The sequence below is a fragment of the Cryptomeria japonica genome, chromosome 3 (assembly GCF_030272615.1).
Source record: "Cryptomeria japonica chromosome 3, Sugi_1.0, whole genome shotgun sequence".
NCBI classification, from domain to species: Eukaryota; Viridiplantae; Streptophyta; class Pinopsida; order Cupressales; family Cupressaceae; genus Cryptomeria; species Cryptomeria japonica.
In genome coordinates this window covers 870,866,868-870,877,455 of record NC_081407.1, presented here as the reverse complement: position 1 = coordinate 870,877,455, position 10,588 = coordinate 870,866,868, and positions in this window count along the sequence as shown.

Below are 10,588 nucleotides of genomic sequence, written 5' to 3'. Positions count from 1 at the left end.
GTTCGTAGTCGATTTGAATACCAGATTCTAGAAGAAATGGTAGATGATATCCATATCGACTCGGCCTCCTGCAGATATGACCTTTGTATTTTACCTAAAGGCTTTCAAGTTCGACATATCTGTTATGATCCAATCTTTGGGAGGTCACACTCTTCTTGATTCTTATGAGTTGGTGCTTTGAGAAGAAAACAACCTAATTGATGCAGGGAAGCTTCCCCCAAGGCCACCCATACTGATTTTTTTGGAGCTAACAAGCCAAGCATCCCAATACTTAGCAAGAAAGCTCTTCCACTCCTTCCACCCTAGCCACAAAGGTAAAATTATATGAAAAAATTCCTTAGGATATTTTCAAATAAAATTATCCACCTTAATAGGTAGCAAGTGGTGTCTGCTCAACCTCCTTTTCAAAATTACTAAGGTGAGAGGCCCCCTTACAAGCAAAATGAATATCAAGGTAGTGCAAAAGCTGATTAAAGTGAGTAGAACAACCATCTTGTGCCCATGCCTACCCTTTTGCAAACTATACCTCCCAATCACAACATAGAATGTTAGGATAGCTGGTGAACAACTGAGAGGGGGGGTGAATCAGTTGTTAGCAAATTATTAAATTTAATTCACAATACAAGTTTAAATCGGAGCACATAAGTATTCAAATATTGGTAAAGTAAAAACAAATGTTGGTAGACACAGATACTGATAAATAATGCAACCTAACAATTCAATAGATAAACAATACAAAGCAACCATACCACAGAACACCATGATTTATATGTGGAAAACCTGGAAAGGGAAAAACCACGGTGGGAAGCCTACCCATAGTCAGATGATACTTCTGCAAGAAGTATGTGATACAATAAGGGGCTTGCACATGCAGGAAGGCACACTACCTAGAGCGTATTGCTCATTACAAAAGAGTCTCACTAACTACAGAGTTTAAAACCACCTCAAGATATTTGGATAATAATCCAATAGAGTGAAATTCTAGAGATAGCATCTACCATGCCTGATTACAATCTCGGTTAAGCTCAATACCAAAGCCCTTTGACCTCTTCCTTAATCCCAATTTGATCCTCAATGATCGACCTGATCCTTCACATAAGATATTACAATTATTGAACATGATACACATTCCACACTCATGCCACAATCTACAATGTGATCTTACAATCATTTATACCAACCCTAAGACCTAAACCAACTAGGTCGGCCACGTAAAAGATATTATAATAAGATCATTTCATAAATCTATATTACAATGATATGTCATGTTGGCTTAAGACTAACATAATAATAAAAAATCCATAAAACATCCTAAAACATCTCAATAACGTGTAGAGTACATGTTTGCATGATACCGGTCCATAACCTAGATAGGTACCAGACCTATTCTGTGTCCACCATGCCAAAGAAATGTCTTGAAGCAGTTGAAGCATGATCAAAGAAAATCTTCAACATCCTAAAATCCATCTAGAAGCCGCACCAACACCACTTATGCATCCTATAAGGATTCCTCAGTGAAAGGTCTATCGGTAAAGCCTTAAACTAGTGTCGGTAAGGGTTTACCACAATGTATCCTAGCATCTGATTACCAAGTTAATACCAACTAACTAGAACATGCTCATGGAGCATATAACACATTAAATAAAACATACTTCACTGATCCAAACATGTCGAAAGTGTCCAAAAGATAATCTCTTCTACCAGTAACACTAGATCTTCTACTAGTAACCAAAACCCATCTGCCGGTAACCACCCATATCAGCTAGTGCTAACATCAATGACAAAACATAAATGCAACACATAATCAATTCATCCATAATGCCAACAATCCCCCCTTTGGCATTGATGGAAACACTAGATGTGAAAAACATCTAAGTACCAAGAAGTGCTAAACAAGTCTCCACCTATGGAAGACAAGCAAAAATCCATGTGAATGATATCTCTGTAAAGTTCTAAATAAATCTATCCCCCTAATGTATACAACTCCTTTTTCTTTATTTTCACATGAATATCTCTCCCCCTTTGACATCAATGCTAGAAATCTGACAAAAATATCAAAGCAACAATGTAAACCTTTGTATCTCAAAGCTGACTACTCCCCCTGGTTAGTAGCACCACTCATCAATGCCAGAATGAATAATTTCTCTTGTAATGCATGCTAGACTGATGCCAAACTGCATCAATTAGGTCTCTATCGAAGGGGTAGAAACCCCTAACCTATCTATCAAATACTCAAATGATTCCTTAGATAGCGATTTAGTGAATATGCCTACAATCTGTTCTTTTATTGTTCACATAAACCAATTTGACTTCCTTTTCTTCTACATTGTCCTTCAGAAAGTTATACTTTATTGATATATGCTTAGTCTTAGAGTGAAATACCAGATTCTTAGACATGTCAATAGCTATAGAGTTATCATAGTAGATAACTAGCGGTTCACTACAATCTACCCTGATATCATTCAACATTTGCTTCATCCACAAGACTTGAGTGCAATTAGTTGCTGCTACAACATACTCAACTTTTGGAGTAGATAAAGAAATGCATGACTATTTTTGGTTGATCCATGAAACTAGTTTCTTTCCAAGAAAGAAAGCTCCACCAGCACTGCTCATTCTCTCATCAGTATCACCTGCCCAATCTGAGTTAGTATATGTACATAAAGTAAAATCATCATTTTTATAATACCATAAACCATATTTTGTTGTTCCTTGCAAATACCGGAATATCCTCTTTACTGCACATTCATGATTTTCTTTACGATTACTTTGATATATTAAAATAATATTTGCTACATTCATAATATCAAGTCTAGTCTGAGTTACATATAACAAACCACCAATCATAGACTTTTACCTTGTCGGATTTACCGATGTAGAAGTATCCTTGATAGATAATTTTTCACTTGTCACCATAGGAGTACTTACTAGTTTGGAATTATCCATACCAAACTTCTTCAATAATTTCCTCAGGTTCTAAGTTTGACAAATAAAAATGCCTTTGTCAATTTGAGTAAACTTCATCTCATCAATCATGGATATTTCACATTCATTCTTCATATTGTTAGCAAATTCCATGCACAATTTATCTTCTCCTCCAGATATGATATCATCAACAAATACTTCAATAATCAGAATATCATTATCAATGATCTTATAATATAAATTACTATCAACACTACCTTTAGTAAAACCAAGCTTCAAAAGATATTTATCCAATCTTGCATACCAAGCTCTAGGAGCCTGTTTCAGTCCATATAAATCTTTCTTCAATCTACAAACCATATCTTTATCATTTGTTAGTGAAAATCCTTCAGTATGCTCAATGAATACTTCTTCTTCAAGTTCACCATTCAATTTGATAAACCTTATAGTTCTTATAAGCTGCATACGCAAGAAATAGTCTAAAAAATTCAATTATAGCTATAGGTGAAAATGTCTCACCATAATCAATTCCTTCCATTTGAGAATATCCTTTAAAAACCAATCTAGCCTTTTTTCTTACAACTTGACCATCCCCATTCAGTTTATTCCTAAAAACGCATTTAGTTCCAATAACATTTTTATTTTTAGGATAGGGAATTAGAGTCCAAGTTTCATTCTTTTGTATCTAATCTAATTCATCTTCCATAGCCTTTAACCTATATTTATCCTTACAAGCTTCAATAAAAGTTGATGGTTAAACTTGAGAAATAAGACATGCCTCTTCATTTGCCAATTTTTTTCTTGTCATAGCTCCCTTGTTCTTATCTCCAATTATTTGATCTTTAGAATGATTTAATCTTACATATCTTGTTATCTTCTGAACTTCAGGTTCACTACAATGATCATCAATCACAGTTGAATTTTTGGATTCTGCCGATCTAACTGTCTCAGCTTCTTGTACCAGTTGAGGCTTTATCAGTTTAGTTATGATCATTTCCACTATCGGTTCCGTGTCATATGATATAGAATGATTTCCATACTACTCATCGACTTTCACACTAGCACTCTCAACAATTTTTTGTAATCTTTTGTTATAACATTATATGCTTTGATCTAAATTGAATAACTAATAAGTATCCCTTCATCACATCTAGGATCAAACTTTCCAATTCAATCATCTCTTTTGATATAAGAATTACTTCCAAAAATTCTGAAATACTTAACAGTAGGTGTACGTCCAAACCATAATTCATAAGGGGTCTTACGAGTTTCACCTTTGATGTGAATTCTATTGAATGTGTAGACTGCTATACTCATTGCTTCTCTCCACTAGATATGAGGCAATTTGGCTTCCATCATCATAGATCTCTCTGCATCCAAAATGGTTATGTTCTTTCTTTCCACTGCTCCATTCTGCTGAGGAGTCCTAGGTGCAGATAATTGTCTCCTGATTCCATTTGTCTCATAATAGCTGTTAAATTCATGAGAAGTGAACTCACTGCCATGGTCTGACCTTAGAGATTTGATTTTCAATCTAGTTTTTGTTTCAAATTTTTCTCTAAAGATCTTGAATTTCTCAAAACCTTCAGACTTTTCCCTTAAAAAAGTCAGCCACACCATCCTAGAATAGTCATCAATAATCAACATGAAATACCTATCACCTTGAAAGCTTCTAGTCCTTGCTGGACCATATAAGTCAGTGTGAATCAAATCAAGTACATCATTAGATTTATCTTGTATGCTCTTAAAAGAATTTCTAACTTGCTTACCCAATTGACATTCCTTACATACAGGATTATGAGGCTTCATAATCTTACAAATATCTCTATCTGCCTTAGTTGAACTGATCTTAACAATATGATCAAAGTTAACATGACACAACCTCTTATGCCATAACCAACTCTCATCAATATGAGAAATGAAACATGTCTTATTATGAGTATTCAAGTGAAAGATATTACCTCCAGTCTAAATATCGGTTGCAATCTCGAAACCAGTCTTGTCAATATTCTTATCTAAGTCTATAGGAGAAGGATTCCCAGATGCCAGATCATAAGGTGTGTATCATTTCTCAGTGATCTCCCAAATATCCTTGCCAAGATATCTAAGATGAGTCTCCATTCAAATTTTGCATATCCCATAATTTGTTCCATCAACCTTAGGGATTTCTCTTCTGAAAATAGTTGTTGATGGATTAGAAGTGTTAGCTGCCATAGGATCTACCTCAAGCGATTAAGCTTCTGCAAAAAAGGACCAAAGCTTTGATACCAATTGTTAGGATAATTGGTGAACAACTGAGAGTTGGGGGGGGGGGGGGGGTTGACTTAGTTGTTAACATATTATATCATTTAATCCATAATACAACTTCAAATTGGAGCACATAATTATTCAAATATCGGTAAAGTAGAAACAGATGTCGGTAGACACAAATACCGGTAAACAATGCAGCTTAACAATTAAACAAATAAACAATGCAAAGCAACCATACCACACAACACCATGATTTTTATGTGGAAAACTTGGAAAGGGAAAAACCACGATGAGAAGCCTACCCACAGTCAGATGATACTTCTGCAGAAAGTATGTGATACAATAAGGGGCCTGCACATGGAGGAAGGCACACTACCTAGAGCGTACTGCTCATTACAAAAGAGTCTCACTGACTACAGAGGTTAAAACCACCTCAAGATATTTGGACAACAATCCAATAGAGTGAACTGCCAAAGATAGCATCTACCATGCCTAATTACAGTCCCAGTTAAGCTCAATACCGGAGGCCTTTGACCTCTTTATTTAATCCCAATTTGATCCTCAATGATCGACCCGATCCTTTGCATAAGATATTACAATTCTTGACCATGATACACATTCCACACTCATGCAACAATCTACAGTGAGATCTTACAATCATTTATATCAACCCTAAGACCTAAACCAACTAGGTCGGCCAACTTAAAGATATTACAATAAGATCATTTCATAAATCCATATTACAATGATATATCATGTCAGCTTAAGACCCAAAAAATAATAGCAAATCCATAAAACATCCCAAAACATCTCGATAACATGTAGAGTAAACGTTAGCATGATATCGATCCATAACCTATATAGGTACCAGACCTATTATGTGTCCTCCACACCAAAGCAATGTCTTCAAGTAGTTGAAGCATGATCAAAGAACATCTTCAGCATCATGAAATCCATCTAGAAGCCACACCAACACCACTTATGCATCTTGTCAAGATTCCTCAATGAAAGCTCTGTCAGTAAAGCCTTAAACTAGTGCCGGTAAGGGTTTACCAGAATGTATGATAGCATTTGATTAACAATTCAATACTAACTGACCAAAACATGCTCATGGAGCATATAACACATGAAATCAAACATACTTCACTGATCCAAACATGCCGGAAGTGTCCAAAAGATAAGCTCTTATGTCAATAACACTAGATCTTCTACCGATAACCAAAACCTGTCTGTGGGTAACCAACCATATTAGCTAGTGTTGACATAAATGACAAAACATCAATGCAACACATAATCAATTCATCCGTAATGCCAATAAATAATTGATTGGTGGCCAAAAATAACTTAGCGGATGACACCAATTCGTGGTGTTTCCCCTGCAATGAAGCCCATATGCCACAAAATTGTTTGAGAGAAAACTTGCAGTGAGAAGTAGCTAAGCAAATAAGCCAAGGAATCAGCCCTGATGCTAGGGTATATATTTCTCCAGGGATAGATAACACTACACTGACAGCCCAAAAGCAGAGCATGTCCTTAGAGAGAGAAGTCAAGATCACTCGAGATCATGCTCTCTTTTCATGCATGGAAGAGGAGGAGATTGTTCTCACAAATGATGCTTCTAAATCATCTGCCAAGATGCCACAAGTACAGTCTGATTATAACCTCTGCTCCAAGTGTTGGTTTATGGGGGAGCCTGTGATACAACAGCCGAATGTAAGTACAAAGAAGTTGGCAGAACAACCCGTTGTGATTTCCAGTTCTCAAAAGGAAAAATGTTTAATACCTTACAAAGCTAAAGAATCAAAATCCCCCATTCCAACAATTCTTAACACAGTAGAAAAAATGAAAAAGGCTCCCGTGAATGTATCCTTATGGTATCAATTTCATCGCATTTGATATCAATGTTGTGTGGTTTTTATATAATAATTGAGTAGGAGGATATATCAACATTTTACAATAATTCTTACCATAAGAGAAAGAAAGGAGGATATAAAGAGGAGGAAAGAGGAAACCCATTTGTCAGAATGGAGAAGGCCATGAGAAAGATATCTGAAGCCATGTCAAAAAGGGAGGAGAAAAGATATAGAAGGTGACTAGATAATTTACTATTCATCCAAGGATTCCATCTCGCGAGGTTCAAAGCATGGGATCTAGTCAAATATATTTGGGCAATTATTTTTGACTAAACATTTTTGTCAAACAATTTGTGTATTATCTATACTTTTCTATTTTGTATGCATATTTGTCCATGCAAAAATGTTTCTATTCATATCAAATACTTTTGCGTGATGGAATCTAGTATTTTAAATAAATATCTTGCTATTGTTTTGACTCAAATTAAATACATTTCCTTGAGGCATGTTGTTAAATAGTTCATACATCTACAAATACACCTATCTCTTTAACTTATATTCATAATTTGGTTTATTGCTAAGAAGGCTTAGGCCAACCCACATTGTTTTACTATTCTTATTTATCATAGAATCCTTTAAATTGTCTATCTTTGAACTTAGCAGTTGAAACACATACTTATTCTATGTCTATTGATGTCACAATCACATTATCTATATGGTAGAGTGATAGAAACCTTTGTCAAATTGTCTCATTATATTTTATTAGTTTATATGAAATAATTTTATTCAATAACCACTTATGTTTCATTGTAATTCGATTTTATCGTACCATCCTTTCTCTTCATTTCTTGGCAATATTTGTATAGTGCAATCTATTAAGGTCATACCCACATGGTATATTATTGTCATTTTTTTTCATAGTTTTCATGCTTTACACGTTACACATGCACACTACATCTTAATGTTGTTTCCAGATGCCATAGTAGCAATATCTATAATTGTATCTGTTATTCACATTAGGCTCTATCCTCTACACACTTTTACATTTTAGAGAGTCTAAAACTTTTTTTCTCTCTCATCCACATTGTATGGCACATACATGGGATAATTATGGTATAAAAATCCACTATATATTTGTTAATTTTGTGCTCATATTTTGTCTTAATGCATTTATTACATATAAATAAGTGAATATATGGAATTTTTAGGGTATATTTTAGGCAATGTTTCTAGGCTATACTAACATCATGGTATTGCACTAATTGTTGTATGTCAATATTCACAAGTAGAGATATGTAGAAATAAAACACACTTTATAGGAATTTTATGAAGTATAATGATGCATTTAGATATTGAAGAACTCCCTAGAATATCTTTGAATCCATACCGCTAAAATACTTCTTAAAGAATCATTGCCAGAAGTCTTTTGGTATGAAAGTTGAATGATATATACTATTTTGATACATGAAGTCCATTGGAAAAGTGTGTAACAATATATTATGTGAAGTTGAAGACTTAAATGATTATGCTCAAATTAATAATTTCTTCAATAATAATTATAAATATTTGGCTTAACTATTTTGTATATTGTTTTATATAGATTAGTTAATTAATTTTTTAGTTAAGAAATGTTAAAGTTTAAAAAAAGATAATATATCTTAGGAATATAGGAAAGTCCATTAAGATGTATATCAGTGACTTTTAAACCTAATAGTTCCAATAGTATCTCGCTTCTTAAATGCATGTTTAAGTGATATTCTCCTACTAGGATTGATGTTGTATATATTTATGTACATATCATAACTAAGTTGGATAGTACAATATGTGTTGTCTTTGTTTATAATAAAGGTTTTTATTACGTTTAATGCAACTATTAAAATAAATACGCCCTTGAAGCCTGGGGGCTTCTATAAGTAAGTCAATTTCATATTACTAATTTGTTGATGTATGCAAGGAAAGAGGGTTAGTCAATCAAGAGCACAAACAACCTACATACTAATGAGACATTATATGATAGAGATCAAATGAATAAAACAAGTTAAATAATCCATCTCCTCAAACCATTCCACTATTCTCTATCTCCAAGGATTCTTCAAATCAAGATTGCTCTCAGATTATATGAACACTTGATCCTTAGAATGACAACTCAAAGAACAAGTTATATATATGGTAAAATGATCTATATGCCTATGCAACCAAGATCAACAAGATTATGCTATTGATATAGAGATGTTATGCTAACATGATATAATCTGCTCCTCTTTGAAGTGATGTGTGACTACACATTGATTCAAAGAAAATCCACCTGATGATGCTGCCAAAATTCTTAATTTTGATGATGTTGCTGCAATTTTTTATTCTTGCCCTAGATATTAGTTGTCAGATGCTGATATGATAATGATGCCCCCCTGGGAGATGAATTGAGAAAAAATTGACAATCATGCCAATTTTTTGAATTTTAAAGATTTTTTTATTTTTTTTTATTTTTAAATTTTTTTCGATTTTTTTTGGATTTTTAAAAAAATTTCGACTTTTTTTGTTTTAAATTTTATATTATTATTTTGCATTTTTAAATTTTATTTTACTTTTTTGGATTTTTAAATTTTTTTTTTAAAATTCGATTTAAATTTTTTATGATATTGATCTTCCGATATAAAAATGATATGATTTGGAAAATTATTATGTAAACATAACACACACATGCCCCACACATCCATCTAGGTGGCACAAAATGCTGACATCGCCGCCCACTATATAAACCCCTAGGGCTCACTTTCCAGCTCATTTGTGCACTTGTCATTTGGAGATTTTGAGCTTGGGGAGAAGAGGAGAGAAGAGAAAGATGGTGCCACCCTACCACATTCATCATTTTGAGAGAGTTCACCAATTCAAGAGGCTAGCCATGTATGGATCTCCGATGTGAGAAATTTTTTATCTCTCTTATGTGATTTCGAAGCTTTTTTGTTAGATTTTTGTTGTTTTGTGTGTTTTTCCATTTTTTTGGCATGTCCTAGATTATTAGGTTTTGTAGCACATTTGAATTTTTGAGGAGCGTATTTGATTTTTTAGTTAGCACATTTAATTATTGCCGCAACGCATTTGATGAGTTATTTAGCGCATATTTAATGTTATTTAGCACATTTGAAATGATGTTTAGTTCATTTGAGCAAAGGTTTTAGTGGGTATGAAATTTTTACTAGCGCATTTGTTTTAGTGTATGCACTCCTTGTATTAGCGTATTTGCGACAGTGAGGCTTTTTGATAGATTTTGTAATTTTTTGATATATGAATGAAAATTCGATGTTGATGTTTCTGATGATGTTTGATACTCGCTTCGATGATTGATTAGAACTTGATGAATCAAATATTTTTGAAATTTTGAAATTTTGATCTCGATAGGACTATTGAATTGCCTAATTGCATTCACTAATATATTGATTTGATGTGATAAGAGTTTATGATCGAATCTATAAGTGCTTTGATAGATTTGTGACTGATGTCAATTGATACAATAGGCTAGATTGACCAACTTGAGCTAATAAAAGTTTATGATTGAAGCT